The 25,145-nt window shown below is 41.4% G+C and overlaps 1 protein-coding gene across 1 annotated transcript in view; it reads left to right on the top strand.

Annotated features, from left to right (window-relative positions):
• Nucleotides 1-7,353: 7,353 nt before the first annotated feature.
• PLCE1 (phospholipase C epsilon 1) overlaps nt 7,354-25,145 on the top strand; it is a 307,719-nt gene continuing 289,927 nt past the window's right edge. The window contains exon 1 of the mRNA XM_054572876.1: nt 7,354-7,495. The gene's annotated coding sequence lies outside the window, so the exon portion shown is untranslated. The remainder of the gene's footprint in view (nt 7,496-25,145) is intronic.

The following is a 25,145-nucleotide window of genomic DNA, read 5'->3' on the forward strand; positions in this document are numbered from 1 at the left end:
AGTCCATGGGATGATGCTCCAACGAACTGAGCCATACCAGTTAGTTTAGTTATAGCCAAGTTTCGATGTGTAGTTTGTTGGGTTTTTTCAAATTGTCATTTGGATCTAAATATATCAGCATTTCTGTTATGATTTATTTTTTCTTCAGCCAATGGGCATTTGTATTGGGAAGTATCTTTTTCTTTTCTAAACTGTTCAAGTCAGATTTCTTGATTGCAAACAAAAATCAACTCTATCTGGTTTAAGTGGAAATGAAATGTATAATATCACTGGCAATCACTGGGAAAGCTGGACACCCAGGCTTAGAAAATAGATGCAACCAAGTGGGGCAAGACACAGCGAAGCTCATATGACCAGAACAGTCAAGCTTAGGGCCAGCTGCTGGCATTTCCCCTCTGGACACTCACTGCTACCACATGTCTTCTGCCTGTGGACAGTCACTGCTGGTACTGAAATGTCACCTCTGCTACCTTCTTTTTATCTTTTTCTTTCAAACAGTCTCGTGGCTAACCATTTATTTTTTAATGATTCTTTGAAACTTCTTAATATGAACATTTTAAACAAAAGCAAAAGTAGAGAGAATATTAATAATGAAATCCAATGTGATGATCGCATTAGTTTCAGCAATTATCAGCATTTTCTGGCAAGTTTTTGGAAAGTTCATTGGAATTTTTTAAATGTTAAGTATTAATTTAGTAGATATTGGTGTTTTTCATATTTAAGTCTTCCCATGAAAGAATATTGTGCGTCTCCCTATTTATTCAAATCCCTCCAATTTCTCCAAAATAATTACACACACACTCACATACACATACATGTATGTATATCATTATGACTATCCCTAATCTCCACTTTTTAATGCTTTTATGCTATAGTGAATGAGATTACCCCAATATATCTCTAAGTAAGTATTAATCTCATATAGAAAAGCTGTTGGTTTTTAAATATTTGTCTTGTATCCAGCCATTCTAGTAAGTTCTCATTAATTCAAGATATTTTGCAGTTGATTTGTTTTGGATTGTCTACGTATACAACCATGTTTTCTATAGGTAATCATAATTTTATTTCTTCCTTTTTAGGATGCATATTTCTATTTTATGTTTTATATTTTAAAATACTGAATAAAACCTCAAGACTATATTAAATAGTAACAGTCATTATTAGTCATTTCTGTTTGGTATTAATTTTAATGAGTAGTGTCTATGCAGTTCACCATTTGTATGATGACTGTTATTTGTGAAAGATATTGTAATTCTTTTAAGAACATGCACTTCTCTTATTTGTTTTAAAAAGACTTTTTCAATCAGGTAGAAAGTGGTGTTCAATCTTATGAACTGTCTTTTAGTTATTTATTAAGATAATAATTAGGTTACTTTGATTTATTGATATGCGCTCTTTTATTAATAGATTACTTAATACACAAGAATTTTTAAATCCTGTGATAAATCCTGATTAGTCAGAGCAGATGATTTTATAATATGCTACTGAATTTGGTTTGATTGTATTGTATTTAGAATTTTCGTATCTAGACTCATAAAGTTTTGTTTTTTTTTTTTTTTTTTTGCTTTGGAAAATATTTTAGGAGCATTTGATTTACGTCTACTTAAAGTTTGGAAGAAGTAATAGGCAAACTTATCTGGCCCATGGGCAGTATTTCACAGCAAGAGCCCTGTGCAATGTTTTGTAAATTAGAAAATTTCAGGGTTAAATAGAGTTAAATAATTATTTATTCTAGTATTTCTCATAACTCTTAATAGACCTGGTTTCTTAGCTTTTTTCATTCGATTACTAAAATCTATATTAAATAATGAATAAAATTAGGCCAAGAGGATTGTTAAAAAACAAGTTACATGAACAAGCCATGTTAGTAGGAGAGTCAGTGATTTGGAAAAAGGAAAAGAGATCAAAATGATGTTGGAAGGGCTGGAAGAGTAGGAGGAAAGGTAACCAGAAGGAAAGGAGGAGTCAAATAGAAATGTACACTTTAAATCAAGGTATAGTAGCTCAGGACAGCAGGTCTGGAGATCTGGTTTATGGAAACATTCTTTCATATACTGCTTACAATGTCTTTGTCAGGGTGAGATAGAAAGCACAGGGTGAGAAGCTGCTTCTGAAAAATAAGAATGAAGGGAAGGAATTTCAGTCTAAGAATGGAAAAGGAAGAAGAGGAGATTGTGATCAGAGAAGGGAATTTCAGAGGCAAGGCTTTCGAGGGACAAGATGTGACTTCCGTAAACAGCTGAGTTTGAGTAGCATTGGAAAGCACTGAGGCAAGGTTTTTGGATTTTCTGAGAACCTATCATTTTTCAGGCTTAGTTTTGCATGCTGGAGATATACTATGTACATGTCTCTGCCCTCATGGTGGGCACTGTGTGTTCCCAATATTGGAAGGGAGCATGGATATGAAACTCTTTTGGGTAATGCCAGGAGTAGCCTGGAGAGCTGTGGCAGCTCTGTTTTCTGTTTTCTCTGCATGGAGCTTCCATCTCTGGGCCAGTACTATTGCCAATTCTCACATAATAGGAAGGGAAAAAAGAAATCATAGGCAAGAAGCCCCAACTTTAAGGATGTTACTGAATATTGCATACTTACTTTCTGTTCATATACCACTGGCTGGAGTTTAGCCATGTCTGGATGCAAGAGAGGCTGGGAAAGTAGTGGGCAACCACTGACCCAGCCAAAACAGAGTAGAAAAAGTTTAATAAATAAAATAAAGGAGACAAATAAAGAATGAGTACTGGTCTCCCCTCCTCACTCACCTCTTCATGCCTTTACTCAGATGTCACCTTTGAATGAATTCTTAAATCCTCAAATCCTGAAACACTCCCTGTCTCCCGGATTCCTTGCTTTACTTTTTCTCCAGCATGTATCATCTTCTACTATACTATCTGCTTTACTTCCGCCCCCCTTAGTTTATTGTCTGTTTATTCCCACCAGAATATAAGCGCCACAAAGGCAGAGATATTGTTGACTGTTGTGTTCGTTGCCATGTCTCTGGCACCTAGAATAATGCTTGGCACATGGCAGATGCTCAATACATAGTTTTTGAATGGAAACAAAAATAAAAGAATGGCATAATGGTAAGCACTCAGTTATAGTTGCTGTTCTCATTACTATTATTTTTTGGCAGAAGGGGTGGTTGACGATGTGAGGATGTGTTTAAAACAATAATTGTTAATTAAACAATCTGGGAAGGCTAGCTGATAGTGAAATGCTTACATTAATAATGGAGAAATGGCAGAAAAACCAAAGAAAGGGGCATGTTGGAGGCTTATAGAACTGATTGGCATCAAGTTTCCAGTTGGAGAATCAGTAAACAAAATGGCCTGTGCATACCTTCCTCCATGTCCTCCACCTTCCATCTGTGGCTACTGACCACTCACAGAACTTGGGGTCACCCAGGAGCCATAGTCATTTTCCTAGCAGACGTACTCCCCGAGCAAAGTTTATAGAAAAGATGACGTTTTTCAAGCAAATATTATTTTTCTTTTTGTTCCTTTATTATATCAGAGCTCTCTTCCTCCAAGGAATATTTTGACCACCAAAAACAACATGAAACTTTAAAAATTACACCTAGAGAAGTCTCTAGCACCAATGACTATGCTTTGGGATTTTATTATAATATAGCTTGAAGTTTTTTTTTTTTAAATTATGCTTTTATTATTTTTAGTTATGGCTCCTTGAGACGATTTGAGCTGGTCCTATATTTTGCTGATAGTAACTTTGAACCAAATACTATAATGAGATTCCAGGAAAAAATTAGGTGATTTTTCAGTCAAGACATTAACAAGGTATTTGCAATATTCCAAAGAGATCATGTTTTTTACGTACCATAAGTGAAAATAAAGTTCTGGGTTTTGTTTAATTAAGAAACCCTTGTATATTCTAAGTGTTTCACATAGATAACTCATTTAATCCTCACAACAATGCTGAGGGGTAGAAACAGTTTACAGAAGATGAAAATTTAGGCACAGAGAGGTAAGTGATTTGTCTAAGGGTTCATACCTGAGGTGAATCTAGGATTTCAACTCAAGTGGTCCTACACCAAAGTCTGTGCCCCTAATACTGGCTATGTGAGAGATAATGGTTAGGTCTGTCTCTCCTGCTTCACTCACTGTTCTCACCAGACCTCCTCCACTCTCACTCCTAACCACGTCACAGAAGTAGAGCTAACTACTACTTTAACGAGGTTGTTTTTCACCAACCTCAAACTGCCTTAGTACCTCAACCATCACATATCACATAACTCTGGAAACAGTGTTTTTGGCCCTCTATCTGCTGTCTGCACTTATTAGCGTATTTGCAGACAGCTGGTAAACCTGGTACAATCTGATGCAGTGACTTTGAATGGGAGGAAATAGCAACTCCTAAACTAAGGGCTGGCTTGTTCCTTCAGTTCTTCGTTGGCTTTCATGACTACCCAGATGTCTGTTGGCAAATTCCTCTGCTTGGCAATTAGATTCTGTTTCACAAAGATCAATACATTTGTCAATGGTGCCTGTGCTGACTACTCAGTTCCTAACCTCAGGTTTGTTTATAAATGGGTTAACTAGTGGCTGGCTTGTTGAGTGTGGCAAAGGGCCAATCTTTTTTTCTGTAATATGTGCAGTAGGGGATGTGGGGCCTCCTGTTGGCATCAACAACCATGAAGTCAGAGACCAGCCTCCCTCCCCCAATCTGAAAAATTACAGAATGGAAGAAGAAGAAAGTAGGAATATAATTCCATTCCTTAAAATGATTTTATGACTTAAATTCTGTAGTCCCAACATTTACAACTTATTTAAATCCATTTCCATTGAATAGAGACCATTATGTAACAAGTTCAAAAGAGATGTGTGCTCTCTGCTGAAATTTCAAACAGAGATGCATGATATTTAAATAGTTTCCACAGGATCATTTCTTGGGGCTTTTGTTGTTATTGTTGTTGTTTTTGACTTTGTAGAAAGGCCTTGTATACACAGATGCCTAATTCAGTGTATTGAAGCTGAATTTTCCATGGAAACTGTCCAGTGCTCCCCCAATTCATAGGCACTTTATCTGACAGTCTTTCTTCCTCCAGATAATGGCTGGCAGCGACCCACAGCAAGGAGGTTATATGCTGCACTTCTGAAAAAGTCTTGAATGAAGCCATTGTTCCCCTGAGATGGTCTGCGTGTTTCGCTGAACAGAGAGCAGGGTGTAAAAAAGGCACCTTGTGTGCAACTGTTGGCGAGGTTAGGGAGTGAATTAAAATCTCCAGAAAGTCTGGGCAGTGCTGTTGAGAGGAGCAATGAACCCTCTGGAAGCACTGTTAGCTCAGACATTCCAATGCGGTGAGGCAGCCTCAGGGACATGGCTCCCTCCACTCTCATTTGGAGAGGGAGCGAGGGGGCAAGCAAAGGACATTGATCTGGACTTGCTCTCTTTGCAAAGATTTGGGGAAGGTGCTCTTTTCCAGGGATGGGGTGATGGTGATTATCACACTCAGAAACTTTCCTGACCAATGGACCTAGACTTGTCTTGAGTAATAACAGTGCAATGACTCATTTGGAGATTCAATGTTAACTGCTTATGCATCTACCAGTTTGTATCTACTAATTCCCATGTGCCTTTTTTTTTTTTTAAACAAGGTTGTAGGGACTCCAGGTGATTGATGGTGTTTGATATTACTAGAGTCATTAAAAGCATTATAAAACCATAATGTAAAACTGTCTGTTAAATAAACAGCTTACCTTGTGGACAGTGTAGTCTCAGGGACTGAAGTAAATGGCCACTCCTGGCTGCTGTAAGATCTCAAACTCTTAATGAACAAAGTTTCCTCAGTCTTCTGCAGAGACCTTTCTGAAACCAGCTCACAAGAGAGGAGATTATGTTGATTTTCATTAAAATCCTAGTGGTAAGAAAAGAGCAAAATAGTTCAAGGACCAAGTTGGCACATTTTTCTTACAGGCAGAGTTTTTTGCGCCCTCCTGTGCATTCTTCTTGCTCCAGCCACTCCTTTGACCTAGAGGGCCAAAGGGAGGGAGGTCACTTTTAACAGTGGCCTGAAAAAAAGGGTCAAACTTGAGCAGGAGGAAAGTGTGTGGTTGGAGGTGGTGATGCTCCAGGTAGAGGCACAAGCTAAGGACAGGTGCAGAGCTGGAGTGGGAGAGACATCATGTTGGGTGGTCCATGTGAATGGGGGCATTTTGGGTTCCTACCATCGTAGGGTATTAGTCTGGAAGGCAGTGGGGAGCCAGTGAAGGTTTCTGCACAGATTAAAGTTGTAGGAGAGGATGAATAACATGGCTGTGGTGTGAGGAATGATTCAGTCCAAGGAGGGAGCAGAGGGGAGGGGTTATGGGCCACAGAAACTGGTCCTGGCTGAATGCAGGAGGAGGGCTCAGGCCTACGGAAGGGTCGTTTGCTATTAGAATAGGTAAAGAGGGAGGAGGAACAGGGGAAAGGGAGGGGGGTGATAATTTGATTTCTCTCCAGGTCTCTAGCTCTGCGGACTGCCAACTGGCTATAAAAACCACCTCAGCGGCTAGGGAAAGCTCCCTGCAGAGCCCGCAGTGTCTGGCAGCGGCGAATGTCTACCTCCATGTTTGCTTCGGCAATGAAAGAGCACTGGATTTGGAGTCCACAGACCTGGGTGGCCTCTAAGAGCAGCACAAGGAGTATCTCCGGGGCCTGGCACAGCACTGGGCACATTGTGGTGCTCAGTACGTGTTTGTTAAGTGAATGAAAGACCGAACGGGTTGGAGACTTGGCGCTGTCATTAAGTACAGTAACTTTGGTCAAGTAATTTAACCGCCACGAGCCTCAGTTTCCACGTCTATTAAGCAGGGACGGTCCCCTGGGGGTAGGTGTGAGACGAAATTCCCGCGGCCTGAGGTGTACAGAGTTCCCGCCCTCCCCGCAGCCCGGCGACCAGGCAGCAGTCCCGCCAGCTCCCGCCTGGGCCCGAGCCAACGACGGCCTCCGGGGGCCCGGGCCCGGTGGGGGTCGCGCTGCCGGCGGCCAGGCGGGGGTGGGGGGCAGCCGCGTCCGCCCCTCGCACTCTGCTGCTCCGCGCGGCCCCAGGCCGGGGGCGGGTCCGCCTCAGGCCGCTCCCCCGGCCGCCCGGCTGCCCACGGCGGCGCTCGCGGCCTCTCACCCGGGGCGGGCGAGTTCTGGGAAAGCCCGGCCCAGGGCGGGGGCCCCGCTGCCGCCCGCGCCGCCGTCCGGGCAGCGCGCAGAGCTCGGCGGGCGCGGAGCGAGGGAGCGGCGCCCGGCGGGGGCGCACTCGGGATCGCGGGACGGGCAGGCGGGCGGCGGAGGCGGCGGGCCCCGGCGGGTTCGCGGGGCGGGAGCGGCGGCGGGCGGCGCGCCCCGGGCTCTGCCTCCCCGGCACTTGCCTGCTTCTTGCGCGCTCCTGGCAGCCGCCCGGCCGCTGACACACAGTAGCGGGGACACCCGACGCCGCTAGCGACAGGAGCGTCCCTGAGGGACGCTGTACTTGGGGACTCCAGCGCGACGGGCCAGAAGAGGAAAGGTGAGGAAACGACTCAGTCGCTTGGTTCCTGAGGCTTGGCGAGGGGGAGAGGCGGGCTTTTTGTCCCTGAACGAGGAGGTCCGCCGGGGGCGGCCGCCTACCTCCGCGTACCTGGCGGAAGTGTGAACCCTGACCCCCACCCCTGACCCCAAACTCGCGGAGAACTGAGGCAGGCGAGTCCCGAGCGAAGGGAGGCCAGCCCTCCCGTGGGCTGGAGAACACCCCGAAGTGCCTCCTCCTTCACTCCTTAAGATGTTTGCCTCAGGTCCCCACCTCATTTTGTGTGCACGGCGTGGAGGTGGCCAGTACAAAAGACGAAAAGTGTCAGACCTTTTTGTAACTATTTCGGGGAAGTTGCTCAAGGAATTGTTCCTGGAGAGATTTATCTGCATCAAGTCCTAGAAAAATACAATATTGTATGTGGGCTCACTTTAACTGGTAATTACGTCTTTTTTTCAAGTCTTCTAATACTGGGATCACCAATAACCTAGTGCTAGGAGTCCTCAGTGATGGTAAACGCACAGTGTAAATGTATGGGGTTTCCCCTCCCTTGCCTGGTATTTATAAGCATGAAACACTTGGCTCAATGGACTCAACCAATTATTCATTGTAAGAAAGACTCATCATTTCAAGACTTAACAGTCGTTTTAAATAGTGGGCTCCCTGAATAGATGTTAAATAGGATTCACTTCATCAAAAAGTTTTATTTGCACACGGTTCATAATTTTAATTGTGAAATACAAAATTTGCTGGTAGGTCATTTAGATACTTGCAAGGTTAGTACGTTTTCTTGTGTTTCTTGTGGGAACCCCTGGTAGGGATAGGGTGGGGCCACTGCCACAGAGTGGGCACAGCTGAGGTCAAGAAGGCTGGATTCCACCAAGGGGAATTTTTGAGAGCCTGTCTTGGGAGGTGGGTGCAGGTGACTCTATAGATACCCATACAGGGGTCCCGTCGTCACTGGGGGAAAAAGGGTGGTGGGCTGTCTTTGGATGCTGTATGCAGCCATGTCTTTGAAAATACTTTCTGAAGAATGCCTGATGATATTGTCATCTAAAATATCCTTTCCTTTTCCCGAATGCTCTTCCTGCCCCATTTCACCACCCTAAATCCTAACTAGCCTTCAAACTGAGTTTTGTTGCTGTGACGAGACCTTCCCTGATACCCCAGCCCCAAATAGCCAACCTTCCCCTGCTCTGATTCCTGCGGCATTTTACCTTTCCAGCCTTTCTCCTCTCTGCCTTCTTGGAGAGTTATTTATGTAGACGTCTCATTTTCCCCGTAATGAAGGCATTAACTGTGGCTTTCTTGACACAGTGCTCACACCTATAAGACCCTCTGGAAATAATTGTGGACTGGTGTTAAACGTTAAGACTTTGATTCTTCAACACAAATCTCTACTTTGGAGAAAGAGATCATATAGTCAAAGGATTTAAAGACAAGCATAATATTTACCATTCTTATTGTCCCCCACTTATAGTCCCACAGAAGAAATTTTCCTTATACCTAGGAGCCATGCATGATAATCATCTCTGGTCCTTGGGACCAAGTAGGAGGTGAGATTGAGCTGGAAGGATGTTCTTCCAGTCTAATAACATAAACTTCTTGGATGTGCTCCAAAGCTGACCTGTGTCATTAAAAATAAGCTCAAGTGGGTTGTGGTGATGCTAGATTCCAATGAAGGTGGTTGTTTTTCTTTTTCTGTTTGCAACTGTTGTTAATCACAGTCTTCTCTGGGCTTGTTGTATACTTTAAAAAATTCATTTGATGTGTAATTTGTTACCTACAGATTTCTAAATGGTTGAAGGAACGTTGAAGAGAATTGTGCATGATGTTTTCTAAAGCAGAGAGCAGGGAATGTTTCCCATACCTGGGCAAGAGGAGTATTTGCTCTGCACATGTGTGTGTGTTGGCAGCCCCTGGCTGGCAAGCAGCTGATATAGGACAACAACTGCTTCGGTTGGGGACTCCTTCTCTCTGCCTGGGTTGTCTGCCAGGGGACGGGGGTGGGGTCCAGGGGAACACAATTTAGAGCTTCTGAGTTTAGAAAGAGAAGCAAGGAAAAAGCCAGAAAAAAAGCAGTAACAGCTTACAGCGTGAATTCATTTGATCCAGTTGCTTTCCTCCTGAAATTTGGTTGAGATCCTCATGTTGAGCAAGTGGAAATTTGGTTGGGGAAAGGGAAGACAAGTGGGCGGTGTGGTACTTCTGTAGAATGGCTGGGAGGTTTTGATGGGGACTTAGGGAAGCATATAGCCCAGTTATGTGCTCCCTAGAGGGGTGTTGGGAATGGGGAGTGGAGAGTAGAGAAAGAAAGATATCGAAGATACACTTTGTCATGGGCCAACCATGGGGCCTAGAAAGGAAAATTCTTTAGCATCATGTGGTCCTCTCTGCTTCCAGGGTGCACCTTTCAGGCTTGTTTTTATCGACACTTTAATTCATCTGTGTTATGGTTTAAATAGGTTTTCAAGGGCCGTTTGGAACCCCACCCTCTACAGCTATCCTGTACACAGTATGGTAGTCACGAGCCCCATGGCTGTTTACATTTACATTTAAATTTATTTTTCTCTCCTGGTAAGAACTATTTATACATTTTTATTTCAAAAATAATGAATGCACATGTGGATCCCACTTACAGTGTTCTGTAATATATAGCATATATACTTTCTTACCATTACAAAAGCCAAAGACTTCTGATTTTGGACAAGGAAGTTTGGAGATGGGAAAACTGAGGAACTAAAAGGTTAAGTAACTTGCATGAAGTCACAGCAAGAAAGTGCCAAAGCCAGGATTCAGTCAGAATAAGCTGGCTCCAGAGTTCATTCCCTTGACCACTGTATATTGGCCTCTGGGCTCATCACCCCCAAACAAATGACTGAGCCCTTTTTTGTCTGGGTGAAACGAAATAGCATTAACCCAGCTGATTAGAAAGTCTCAGATAGAGCTATGGCTAAATTGTTTAGCATTTGAGGTTTTGAAATTCTATGGATGGTTAAACCACTCTAAATAGACATGCTTTGCAAGTTGTTTAGCTTGCCACTTTCCACCTTGTGCTAATCACAGTTGGTTTGAGCCATTCGCTGTATGAGAATTGGTAGCTAAGAGGCCACTTATTGTGGGCACTGATAAAACCACTCGCCCCTTATTAACACTTTTGGCACATGGGGTGTTTTTATACTCATTAACTATTGTGGGGCAGAAGGCAGGCGATGGTTTGGTTCTGATGTATACTGACTGTTGAACTATGGGAAGGGCCATTCTGGTGGCCCACCGGGGATCTGAGACGTCCTGGTACGGTTTCACAGGATCTAGATCAGTCTGACTCAGTTGTAAGTCTCTCTAGGAGAGACTGTCAGTTTCTCTCTTCTTTTGGGAGGTTGACAGTCCCACAGGGGAAATTTGCCTTATACCCAGGAGCCATGCATAATAATCATTTTTGGTCCATGCCTTGGGAACTGCAGGACTGGCGTAGGGTCAGCAATGAACTTTTCACCATCCCTCCCCAAGTAATGTCAGTCTTAAGTGTTCCCTTTAAGGCTTTTTGGTCCAAAGCTACATTTGAAGAAATTCTTGAGTAACTGCAAGTTTTCTCCTTTGAATATAAAAAAGTGTTCTGAGTGCTTAGTCATCTATGTGGACCTTTTAGCATGGGCCTTTTAGCATCGGATCTTTTAGGTAGATCCCCATCTCTCTGTGTCCAGGGACCATGTGTACCTCTGTGGCCCAGTCTCTAAGACTGCTCCCCGTGACGCTCCCCAGTTATAAATGGCTAAGGAGTAGGGACAAGGCACTCCCTTGGTCACATACAAGGGCTCTAGAATCAAATTTAGCTGGGTTTACATAGGCTTTGCCACCGACTAGCTATAAATCTTAGGTAAGCAATTAACCTTTCTGTATGAGACCTCAGTAAGATAATTACCTATAGCACTTCGCATAGTGCCAGGAACATAGTGCTCAAAGAGTTAGCTTCTAATATTGTTGGTTTTCACCTCTGGGCCTACTTAAATCTTGACAGTCTTTAATTTTAGGCTTTGGAGAGCCATGTGTGTTTGGCTGAATAATGCCAATGACCTCCCAAAGGTGTTCAAGTCGTAATCCCCAGAACCTGCAAATATGCTACTTTATGTGACAAAATGGATATTGCAGGTGTGAATAAAAAGATTTTGAGATGAGGGGATTATCCTGGATTATCTGGGTGGCCCAATCTATTGAAGAGGTTCCTTACAAGAGGGAGGCAAGAGGATCAGAGTCCCTAATAGGAGGTAGGTGTAATGAGAGGAAGGGGTCATGAGCCAAAGAATGCAGCTACTTCTAGAAGCTGGAAAAGGCAAGAAAACAAATTCTTCTTTAGAGCCTCCAGAAGGAATGCAGCCCTGCCAACCCATTTTAGACTTCTGACCTCCAGAACTGTAAGATAAATTTGTACGGTTTAAGCCACTAAGTTTGTGGCAATTTGTCACAGCAGCAGTTAGGAAACTAATACAGGATGGAAGAGAAAAAACAAAGTGGTCAAGAGTGACATGAAAGCTAGCAAAATAAGAGAACAATACTAGGCAGCACTTAGTGTGAACTTTGCTAGGTACTGTTCTAAGCACTTTATATGTTATTAACCTGTCATCTTCACACAGCTGAGATTTTATTATCTGCATATCACAGAAGAGGAAAGTGAGGCACCAAGGGGTTAAGTAACTTGCCCCAGGTTACACAGCTAGTACAGGGTAGAGCTGGGATGTGAATCCAAGCAGTTTGGCACTCTTAACTGTTTCCCACACTGCTCCCAATGGCAGGCATTTCTGTCTGTTAAGTCTGACAGTATCAGACACCAAATGGTATATTACTCTATGTAAGAAAAAAGCAATATTTGTATTTGCAAGAAGGAAGGTGATACATCACCTCCCCCCCTTCCCACCGCCAAAAAAAAAAAACAACCCAAAAACTGGTTATTGAAATATTTGGTAAGTTTTTGCTATTTGTATTTCATATAATACGTGTGGACAGTTTGAAGCCAGAGGACGCTGGCTCTGGGAGCAGTTCCTGTGCTGGCCTCCTCCTCACGCTCCCACCTCTGTTCCTACAGCAGCCTCCCTCGCTCACCACAGACCGCTGGCCCTGGTGCCCTCTTGGCTCTGCTTCCCACCTCTGCCTGTTTATTGGATTTGCCTCATTCCTGACTCTCTGCTCCAGCCCTGAATTCCACCTCTTCTGGCCCCTCATATGCTCAAACTTGAGATGGTTAGTGTTCCAGGGTCTGGATTGTGAGGTACCTCTAACTGCTATTGGTTGGGGGCGGGGGCGTATTTTTGCCTTTTCCCTTTGGTTTAGCTGGCTGTTGTTGGTTTTCTAGTAGTGTTTCTTTTGTCTCTCCAGTGCATAATTCAGAGTGATATTGGTTTGGACCTGGGGTTTTCAAATTGTGTTCCAGAAGAATTTGGGGCCTCTGCCATATGAGGGAGATGGTAGGAGATGAGGATCTCAGCCCCTCGCCCTGCTCGTACAGAACAGCTGCTCTTACTCATTTTATATACTGAGGTTCTGTCTTAGATTTTGCATGAGAGAGAGGTTCTAATGCTAGAAAAACAGAAAGAGGAGTTGGAGAGGAACTAAACCCAAAGTCAAGGCTCTTTACGTATGACAACAATTGTAGCCCAAAGACTTGGATGTGCAAGAAATATAACTCAGTATTTTTTAAAAAGATTTTATTTATTTGTTTTTATACAGAGAGATAGGGAGGAGAAAGAGAGGGAGAGAAACATCAATGTGGGGCTGCCTCTTGTGCTCTCCCTACTGGGGACCTGGCCCAAAACCCAGGCATGTGCCCTGACTGGGAATTGAACCAGTGACCCATTGTTTCGCAGGCCGGCGCTCAATCCACTGAGCCCCACCAGCCAGGGCAGTATTTGTTATAGTTATATTTTATAAGTTTAGGATCTGGAGCCCAGTTGCTCAGATTTGTTTACATCCTGGCTGTACTACTTATATACAACCTGTGTGACCTTGTGTAAGATACTTGGCCTTTTGGGATCTAAACTATCTCATTTACCCAATGGAAGGGGTTAGTAGTACCTACCTAATAAATGAGATAACTCACATAAAGGGCTTAGAACAGTGCCTGATAATATAATAAGAATTCAACAAACACTAGCTCTAATGATCATTTTTATTATTATTGAGTCTCTCTGTGGAATGGCAGAAGAAGAATCTAGCCTCTTCTCTTCACAGGGTTTTGCCTTTGGTGATACTGCAACTGGGGGTCTTACTTCCATTATTCCTCTCTTTGTCTGGTATCACTGAAATGCCTATCATCCCTGACCACAGATGACTTCAAGGGCAGCGACACAGGGCTGCTTCTTCTGGGCACAGCAGTCTTCACCCATAAGGCCTTCCTGAGGTCTCACTGCCTTCTGCCAGGATGGAGGGTCCCTTCTGCTATCAGGACCTATAGGAGTTTTCTTTTTTCCACCCCTGCCTGCCAACTGCAGGAGCTGGAATGGAGGAGAAAAGTGAAACTCCAGTCTTCTCCCTGCTTCTTCTCTAAGACATTTCAGACTTACTGCTTTTGAATCCTTTCCCCTCTGCCCTTAAGGCCTTAGAAAATAATACAAAAAATAAACATAAACATGGTGGCTAAGTTTGACAGCGTTATTGGTCAAACAGTGCCATTATCTACTTAGCGGTGGTATTGTTGCTGGCTCTGTGGAGTGATCTGCTATGTGGTGGCCCCAGTGAAATGTGCTGCATTTATAAAAATACTGAAAGATCTCCTTCAGAGAGGCTGATTGTGTATGCAGTCCAGAGCTATAACAAAACCTGGTGAGCATTTATGTATTTTTATAGCTTTGTAGGAACAGCTACATTGTAATAAAGTAGTAAGACTGCTGTATTCAGAATTAAGGAAGAGGCAGAAACAAGGAGAGACTCTGTTTTGATGACTTCATTTTAGCTTTAAACTATATAATATCACTGACTATGGAAAATCCAGGGAATGGAAAAAAAATCATTGGGAAAAACACATGTGACCAAGTACATACTATACACATCTGGGATTAAAATATCGTATAACACAGTTTAATTTGGATATCACTGGAGTTGGTTCAAGTTACCGTCATTTCTAAAGAAAGTTTCAATTCAATTGTTATTGTTAATAACACAAACTCAGGTTTCATTGATGAACATATTTTCGCCTATGAAATGTTTGCCTGGAAGAACTGAAGCACTCTCTCTAATAGCCTGGTTTGTCAGTCTTAGAGAGGTGGATAAAATTCACAGAAGTTAAATATTTTGGCATGAAATTGTATTCCTTTCTTTCTCCTGAAAGCCAGAATGAATTCGCATGACAGGGCAGAGCATGAACTTCCACTTGGTGTGCAGTTATGTTAACTGCTGGGGTCTGAGCCATTCAGATTCACTTCTCCCCTGCTCAGGCTAATTAGTCCCTAACTCAGCTTGGTTTACTGTGACTGAGTTTTTTTTTCATTATGCCTCGCGCATGGTTTTAAAATTCACAGTGAAAGGTATTGATAAAGAAATATGCACAATTAAATAAATGTAAGAGAGGAAGGCAAGAACTTCCTGAGTTATATGCATAGAAACTATATAAATTTGCAGAAAGAAACCTAACAAGTGACTTTCCTGTGCCATCAGTGCAACATAACAGTCAGGCAGCCTTGCAGGTTCTCCCTTGACATGGCCTGGATCATGGTATTTGACTGCCCTGTGCTGACTTAGAATGGGCCAGGCCTCACCAAGGACAAGTCGTGGGATGGCTGACAACAGGTGAAGTGTGTTCCTGACTCAGGCAGGCCGGCCCAGGTCAAATTTATTAGAGGATAAGGGAGTGTGATTATTTCTAGCCATGCTGTATATTTCAAATGAATTAGAATCCTTGTCTAAGCAGCCAGGTGTAAAATATGTCACTATTTCGGAGATAGTAGTTTAAAAGGAAAAAGACTCGTTAAGTCCAAAACATTTTTAACAACTAAAATTATTTCTTTTAATTATTAATGGGGACATGCTTCTGTTGATGATTCTTTGTTGTTGTTGTTGTTGTATGCTATGACATCCAATAATAAAATTGAGGGCTAAAAAGGAGGGGATCCAACTTTGGCCCTCTAAATTTTGAAGTTGAAAGAATTGGTCTCCTGAGACTCAAGGTTTTTACCAAAGCCACCTATCTGGGGAGTGGCAGAACTGGGACTTTTATTTGCTTCAAACAATATTGAGATCATGCTGTAGATATTTAATACGCAATTGTGGATCTCGAATTCTTTGCTTAGCAGTCCTCATTAAGATGTTCCCATGCCAATAACTTTTTCTAAACTTTGATTTTAATGGCTGGTTCTTACTCTAATGAAGGGCTTGCTTACCCTTACCCTCATTGTTGAATGCTTAGTTGTTGATTCCCCGATGTTTTTCAATTTAAATAACTCTCCATTGTCCAGATCTCTAATTCTTTCTTAGAGAAGGGGAGTTCCTGAAAGTGGCATTACTAGGTCGATGTGTTGAACTTTTTTAAAGGCTCCTGATGCATACTACTAAAATGCTCTCCAAAAACGTTGTACCTATTTGCACTTCTACTAATGGTGGTATGTAATGAAAGATACCAGTTTTGTGGTTTCCCTCATTTTTATTTTTCACTTTTGCCAGTTTTATAAGCAAAACTTTGTGTTTCATAGTTTGTTTATTACTAGAAATGAAAAACATTAATATATACTTATTAAATGTTTTTTCTTGGTTAATTATTTAAACATGTTCTTTGTTCATTTGTCTTGTTTTAGTTTTCTTTAATGAATTAAGACTGTAACATACCTTTATCATATTTTTTTGCAAGCCATTGCCTATCTTTGTCATATGATGCTGTTTTTCTCAACTAGCACTTTTTCCTGATTACAAAATAGTACAAGTTAATTTTATATAATTTGGGAAATAGAGAAAAACACAATAAAGAAAAAGTTAAAAGTCACAATTCTATCATCTATAGTAATTAGTAACATTTGGTTCATGGCTTTCTAGAGGTTTTTTGTGTTTGTTTTTTCGCTTTTTCCCCAATTGAGAGTATGCTTACATGTTTTATAACCTGCTTCCTCACCTAACTTTGTTAATTATAATTAAGTAGATTGTATTTATTCCAGCTATGGGTACTATATATAAATATTAATGAAATATATTTTTGAAATATTTATCATTCTTTTAATGTACAGAAAAATTTAATTTTCATTTGGCAGACAGATCTATGTCCTCCCTGATAACTACTTCCATGGCCTTTAAATTTGTAGTCTGTCTACTTTCTGTGATGAACTTTATTTTTTAGCTTTTCAGGCTTTTAGTTACATTCAGCTTTTTCTTTGGAATCAGTTTTTGCACATATTATGAGTTGAAGACCTAACTTGTTTCCTAAGTAGTTCACCTTTCTTAATAATATGTTTATTTTTTTATATGTATATTTGTGTTCCATATGTAATTTCCTTAAATAATATATTTATTGGATAATCCTAGATGATTTCTAACCTCATTTTATATAGTTTAAAGTCAGTTTTAGGTCTAAAATATCTATCTGTAAATTCTTAAGTGAGTACTACACTGTCTTAGTTGTGTTAGCCTTATAATATATATTAATTTTATATAGAGCAAGTTTTCTCTCCTTATAATTTTCAAATATTTCTTATTTTTCCTTGCTTATCTTTGCAAAATTTTTAGATATTTTGTCAAAATCTCAAAATTCCATTGTAATTCTAATTGGGATTATAATAAATCTATAATTCAGGAAGAATTAATATGTTTACAGAATTTAGTCTTTTTTACTGGTATATTTCTTTAAAAAAAAGATTTTATTTATTTATTTTTAGTGAAAGGGAGGGAGAAAGAGAGGGAGAGAAACATCAATGTGTGGTTGCCTCTTGCCCACCCCGAACTGGAGATCTGTCCCACAACCCAGACATGTGCCCTGACTAGGAACTGAACCAGTCACCTTTTGGTTCGCAGGCCAGCACTCAATCCACTGAGCCACACCAGCCAGGGCTGGTATATTTCTTAATTAACTCAAATGTTTTTATATCTCTCAGTTAACTTTTGTGCTAGTATTCATATTAATCATATATTCTTTACTCATTTAAAAAAAAGTTTTATTTCTAATTTAATACACTTAATGTTTTAGCTGATTCTCCTGAGCTTTCTAGGTAGAGAATTGTTTTGTCCCCAAATAATGATGACTTCTCTTTTAAATGGGAAATTTCTGGATATTAATAACAAAGAATAAAAATAAGATCTTTTTATTGTATTCCTGAATTTAATGGAGGTGTTTTCCATATTTAGTAGTAAGTATAATGTTGGCTTAAAATAATTTAAATCACTTTGAGGAAGTAGTTTTATAATCTTATAATCATAGATTTTTTTAAATTAAAGGGAATTAAATATCAAATGTCAAAAAAGTAATCTTTGAGATGATTGTATGCTTTTTTCACATCTGACCTACTTATATGTTAACAAATTTCCTGTCATTAAAGTATGTTTTCGATCTTGTTGTGGCAGCTTATCATTTTGTTAATGAATTGTATCTCTAAAATTGAGACTAATCTAGAACCCATTTAGATTTTACTTTGGATCTTTAAAAATTTAGCTTTATTTTAGCCATGGTCATCAAAGGCTTGTATTAAAATTAGCTTGCAGCTCCTGAGTATGCAAGGATTGAATTCCAGGAGACCCCTTGCACTTTCTCAAGAGTGACAGGGGCAGCTTTAGATGTGAGGAGCTGGGACACTGTTTATGTGGGAGAGGGTAAGAGGAATAAAGTGCCCACCATAGAGTGGTTAATTGGGGATTATGCTCTTGGAAAAAGTTTTAGTATTAATCTAAAGGTAACCTCTAAGTTTGCTCTTCCTTTGAGATGAAAATGAAATGCCTTAACGGAATGCCTTTTTTTCCTAAACTGTGACATTCTCATTTGTTTTTTTTCTTTTGCGCTTTTCATAAGATAGGATTGGAGCTCTGCTATTAGAGGGTTAGGCTCCATCTTCAAGATTCCAGACACCGAATGTCCAGACACCGAATGTAGATCTCTTTTTCTGGAGTAATGGGATGTTAAATAGGGCAGCACACCTGAAAGCCAACGCTTGAGCTGCATCATTACCTTAGAATCTAATAGAGGTCAAATTTAATGTCAAGTGTTAGTTTAGGTGAAAGAGTAAAATAAAAACAAAAAGTGTTTCAAAGGCATATAGAAAGAGAGAAAGCAGTTACAAAACTTTAAGATATTTGCTCTGGCTGGTGTGACTCAGTTGGAGCATCCTCCGAAAAATGAAGGGTTGTGGGTTTGATTTCTGGTCAAAGTACATACCCAGGTTGCGGGTTCAATCCCTGATCTGGGCCTGTATGATCCCCAGTCTGTCTGGGTGCATACAGGAGGCAACCAATCAATGCTTTTCTCTCTCATCAATGTTTCTCTTTCCTTTCCCCTCTCTATAAAGGCAATGAAAAAGTGTCCTTGGGTGAGGAATATATATATATATTTATCTCAAGTGGCAAATACTTTGTTTTCATTTAATCAGATCCCATAGAACTGAGAAACTGACCCAAAGATTTAGCTACTGTGTGGGTGTCTGTGGAGAATTTGAGGAGAATCTGAGCCTAAGATAAAATGAGGTGATTGGTTGTCGCTTCACCTTAGCTTTCTTCAGACTCAAAGAAAGCTTTCTACTTATATGTTGTCCCTCATTCCGTGTTTTCCCTTTTTTTCTATGATTTTGTTTTTCCCAACCTTTTTTTCTCATCCATTCTCTACTTACACGTATAGCAATCATTTTGAGTCACACCTATGTGTGTCAGTCACTATGCTGGCTGATAGGGGATGCGACTGCCCACCTTCGCTTGCCTGAGCCAGATGATACTGCAGGTGAGAACCTAATAATTTCTGTAATGTGTGAAATAAGATGTATTCATTCTCTGCCTTTCTCAGTATTTCAGACATTTATTTACTTAGGGAAGGGTAGTATCAAATATCATGAATGAGGAATCATTTATAAGTTGTAAAATTTGATAATATTTTGTTGAAGGGGCTCGGTTAGAACTGTGACTTGATTCATGGGAAAGAGGCTTCTTTTGTGGCTACTTGGTGTTTTCTCTAGTAAAACATTTTATTCTTTCTGAATATATTTCCTTTCAACTTGAATTCTGGAAGTAAGGGCTGCTAGGACTGAAGGCAGCACATTCCAGAGAATAGACTAGAATGCACAAGGAGAGGCAGTGAATGCTCACCTTACTGGCTCTATTCAGTGCAGAGGCTCAGGGGAAAACTTGGGAGAATGCCCAGGACTTTGGTTTCTGTTGTATTGAGGAAGGCATTCAGGTTCATCTGCAGTAACTAGTTCAAATAGATGCTCTGCTATTGATTTATTGCTTTATTATGCTCTTTGAAACTGAGTACTATTGGTTGGTTCTGTAGAGGGGATGTTGATTGCATTTCTGATTTTACACCCAGAATTTACCATTAAAGATCCTTCAGACCACTTAGAGACAGGGCACAAATACCTGGGATTTTTACCATCCTTACCAAGTAACATCTTAGTCCTGGGCCAGCTGTTACATGGCTGAATCCAGGAGAGGGAGCTCTGGGCTGGAGTTTTTTGGTGCAGAGTGATGGCTTGACTAAGGCAGGGTGAGTCTTGAGGAAAAGTATGGGAAGGTATTTCTGCTTGGAGAGAAGTGAAGCAATCCTTGGAAGGCTTGTTCACGGCAGAGTCTTAGCTGGCTAGGTAGGCAAGGTCTCCTTTGAGGCCTTCTCTTTCCTTGTTCACCCCACATATATATTGGGGTTCTTTAGAATTTTGACACCCATCTCCATGAGTTGAGTTTCACCTTTACATCAATAATTCCAGACCTTTCTGCAGCCTCACTCCCAAGCTCCAACCTGTATATCTAGCTACCTGTGTGACACCTCCCCCAAACTAGTGTCTCCAGTTGAACTCAGTCTTTTCCCAAACCTATTTCTCTTGTGTTCTCCATTGCAGTGAAAAGAACCTTTGTCAACCCACTTGCCAAGACCAGAATCCTCAACTCCTTGAGGTCATCCCCACTGAGTCCCTGGTTTCTTAGCACTGGGGGCTTCTCCTTCCCAGCACTCCCCACACTCTGCTACCTTCCATTTCAATGTCTGTCTTTCCCAATAAAGCACATGATTCATGAAGCCAGGGGCAGGGACACTTACTGGTATTTACTTCTATTATCTTCAGTCTCAGCACAATATTGAGCCTGTAACAAAGCTCAATAGATATATGTTGATTGAATATATGAATGGAACTTCTGTTCATTCTGCTTCCTAACTATCTTTTAAGTCAGGCAGGATCTGGTTTGAAATCCAGTTTTGCTGTTTACTAGCTGGGTAGCCTTTATTAAGCTATTTTCTTAAAATTTATTTTGAGAAAATCTTTGATTTACAGAGATTTTAAATCTCAGTATGCATCAGTTTCAAAATTAGGAAATAGATATAATTATAGTCTATAGATTTGTGGTGAGGGTTAAATGAAATAAAACATGTAAAACGTTGCTGTGCTTGTTACATGGTGGGTGGGTGGGTGGGTGGGTGTGTGTGTGTGTGTGTGTGTGTGTGTGTGTGGTTTCTACTGTTACAAAGGTAGCTTTAAAGCTAGAATGTGGGAGGCCCGCAATGCAGGTTAAGAGGTGTGTGTTTTATCTTCTAGAAGGTGAAGATCCATGAAAGGTTCCAACAGTGTGACGGGAAAACCATGAGCTCTGGAATCAAGACATGGTTTCAAATAAAAGCTCTACCACTAAATAGCTGTGAGGCATTCCCCAATTTACCTAATCATTCTCAACTTCAGTTTTAAAACCTCTAAAATTAGGATAACAATACCTTGCACCAAGAATTGTTGTAAGGTATAAATTAGATGGTGGCATATGAAATGAATCTTACACTAATTTTCCTTTTAAGTTACTTTCTTTCCTCCAGTGATAAACCCTGGGTTCCCTTGAGAAACGATCTGTGGTCCAGAGGTTTGTTTTTGGCTCATCCCACTTTAACATTTTTATTAGATACTTGGATGAAAGCATAAAGTCTTATTTCCCAAATTTTCAGATGGCTCAAATTTGGGAGGACAGCTAATACAATAGGCGATAGAATGGAGACTCAAAATGACCTCAGCAGGCTGGAATGTTGGGTCTTCACCAAATGGGAAGTCAAGCACTTAGCAGGTGGAACAAAGCAGCCAGGGGCAAGGAGACCATTTACAAGGTGAATCCACTAGTCTAGGTGATGGATAGAAAGGATCAGAACTACAGTGGTGTCAATGGCAACAAAAGGGGGTCAACAGTTGGGAAGGACTTTTTAGATGTATAGATAAAGAGGGCTAGGGATGACTGGGAAGTTTCTTCTGGGTTCCTGGGAAAATGGAGGTCCAGTAAATAGAAAGGAGAAAGTTAAGTGGAAGAATTCAATGAGAGGAGGGAGGACAGTAGTTTGGTTTTGTGCATGGGGCGTTGGCTCTCCTCAACCGGAAGTTGGAAAGTCAGGACTGTAGCTCGTGGGAGAGGCTGTGTCTAGAAAGAGGCATTTGGGAGTCATCCACAGAGAAGTGTTAGTTGAAGCTGGGTGGGAGGGGATGGGATAGCCAAGGAGTGGCCAGTGCTATTCAGAATCATTAGCATTGTTGGCTCTAACTTGAGATAAGGTGGATAAACAAACCCTTGCCCAAGTGGGATTTGTTCCACTGCCTTCCTCAGCTCTTTAACTCATTAAAGTGAAGTTCTACAGGATAACAATCTCATTTAATAATTTCAGGTTTTAAAAAATTACAGCATCTATTTATTTATTTTTAGAGAGAGGGGAAGCAAGGGGGAGAGAGAGAGAAACATAGATGTGCGAGAGAAACATCAGTTGGTTCCTTCTCATATGCCCCCAACCAGAGACCTGGCTTACAACCCAGGCATGTGCCCTGACCAGGAATTGAACTGGTGAACTTCTGCTTTGCAGAACGACACCCAACCAAATGAGCCACACCAGTCAGGGCTATTTATTTTTAATTACGCAAGTACTATATCAAAACATTCTTGCTGGTAAAGAATGTAAACACTACAGATAAAGTAAAAGCCCCTATTAATCCCTGTCCAATTCTACTTTTTCTTTTTTAGAAATAATCACTGTTACTGGTTTAATGGATGTTCTTATAGACTTTTTCTCTGTGTATTGATATGATTTTACACATGAAGATATACTTTTACTTTTGTGTGTGTTTTGTTTTACGTAAGTGAGGTCATATGGTTTTGTTCCTCTTTTTTTAATCCTCACCCGAGGACATTTTTTCACTGGGGAGAGAGAGAGAGAGACAGAGAGAAGAGGGAGAGAAACATCAGTGTGAGAGAAAAATATTGATTGGTTGTCTTCTTGTATGTGCCCTGACTAGGATACGTGCCCTGACCAGAGTATGCACCTGGACCAGGATATGCACCTGGACCAGGGTGATGTTTTGTTGTTTAATTTATTTTTATTAAAAAAAAGAGAAACAATTATGTTCTGGGACTTTTTATAGGTAAATTTATCTAGTTCTAAGTCATAAAAACAAAAAAAAAAATCTGTTTTCCTAGGTATGAATGTACCATGTTTTATTTAATCATTCTCTTATTAATGGAATATACCTTATTTCCATGTTTGCATCTCTTCTACCCTACAGGTATTCATGGCTTGCGATGTGTAGGAGACTGCCCAGCAGAAACTGGGATATGTTGGTAAATAGTAAGCCAGGAGTTTACAAGCTATCAGGGGCAATATGAAGCACCTGAGGGAGAAGGCAGGTAGGAAATGCTACTTGTTAAAGCTGTCACATGCTGTAGTAGCTTAGGAGAAAGAGACCTTATTTATTGTGGGGATGCAGAAATAGATGGAGAGGCTGAGTTATTTGTCTGGGTTTTGCAGGATGGAAACACAGATGGATGATTAAAGTGTATTCTACTGCCGCTTAGTGTCCCAGTCCCATCACCTGCTAGGGGGTCAACTACTAATATGTTACTGACCTTATGATGGAATTTCTGTCAGGCTCAGCTGCTTACTGTGTTCAACTTTGCCAAGACTCTCATTGCCATGAAGGTGGAGGAGCTGGAAGCAGTGGGGAGAAAGGGAGAAAGTGAGTGTATGCTATATGCTAGTGAGATGGGAACTTTCACCTAGATCCCCACATCCAAGCCAAAGTTGGAGTGATTGAATTGGGGAGGAGTGGGTTGGGTTTTATAATATTTTTCTTTTTACAAATATCATCAAAATGAATATACAAAATCTAAATTTCTCATTGGGAGCCCTTGAAAATATATTTCCCTTTAGAAACTCTAAGGTGTTCTCTTTTCTCTTGAGTGTGTGGGATTTGAGGCAGCTCCAGAGTAAGGACAGCTGGGAAAGGAAAGGGAGGGAGCCTTCTTCTGTACCTGCTTTATCCCAACTCTCACTGTCTCTCTCCCCCTTTCTCATTTTCCTGCCTCTGATGATTGAAATCGTAGCATGCTTCATGAGCAAAATTGGGGTAAAAGTATTTTATGCAAAAACACCAGGATCCTAATTTGCCTTTTATTCATTTCCGTTGCCTTTACTTACGGCTCAGAGGGGGTTCCTCCTAGGGCTAAAATGCAGAGAGTTAGACTGCTCCTTTTCCCTCTGTTTAGCACTGAGTCAGCAGCTGCACACTCTGCCAGGCTGTTAGGAAGCTGCACCATCCCAGGGCAAGACTGCCGAACACAGGTTTTGCAGGTAATCCTGAATCAATGACACATACAGCCCATATCCTACAGCATGACAAATCTGGCTGGGAAATTTCTTCCCCTTGATATTTCTCTCCAGTTCCCCAAGCCTAGCCCCTCCCAACTCAAGTCTTCCCTTCTTACAGCACAGTGAACTCTGGGTCAGCTCTTTCTTTTCATCTTTTTCTACTCCCAGCCAATCTAGACTGGCCCGCTGGGCTAGTGGACCAATGAGTGGACTCCTCTCCACACCAATGTCATAGGCACGTGTGAAACACTGCTCTGATCTGCTGCCTGTGTGAGAGTGGCTGATACCCATTTCTTTGGGTACATCTCTCAGCGTTCTTTTCCCCTTCTGTACCCACCCTTCCAGTCCCGTGGCACTCCAGATACTCCCACAATAAATACCCAATACTTCCACTGCTCAGCGCTTTCTGATCACAATTCCTGGCATTTCTTTTCTATGCCTTACCTTGACTGCTTACTCCTCTCCAGACCTCTTTCCTCTGTACATTAAATTCAGTTTAGGTGTCAGTCACTCTGGAATACCTTCCCTGACTCCTCCCAGGCCAGATTCCCTTCATTGACTTTGAGTTTTCAATTTAGTGTCGTTCTGCTCCACTCCACTGTGACAGTCTTATCACATGCTCACCCCCGACTGCTGCTGTCCCCCACCTCACCCCAGACTGAGCCCAGATGTGGAATAAACGGGCACTGAGTTCATGCTTGTTAACCCTGCTGATCCAGGCAGGGATCGTTTTTGTGGTTCTTCTTGGTTTGCCTTGCTGGCAGACCCCTGACTTTCTAAGTAGCATCTTGTTATTTGAGCCCCATTATCAAGAAAACTCACTGAGGGGTCTCACTTGTCATAATTAATATAGTTGCATTCTGTTTGGATGATCTGCAGGGTGGAGCATCA

Source organism: Pteronotus mesoamericanus, unplaced genomic scaffold, assembly GCF_021234165.1.
Source record: "Pteronotus mesoamericanus isolate MK-2021 breed Mesoamerican mustached bat unplaced genomic scaffold, CSHL_Meso_final contig_24, whole genome shotgun sequence".
Lineage (NCBI taxonomy): Eukaryota > Metazoa > Chordata > Mammalia > Chiroptera > Mormoopidae > Pteronotus > Pteronotus mesoamericanus.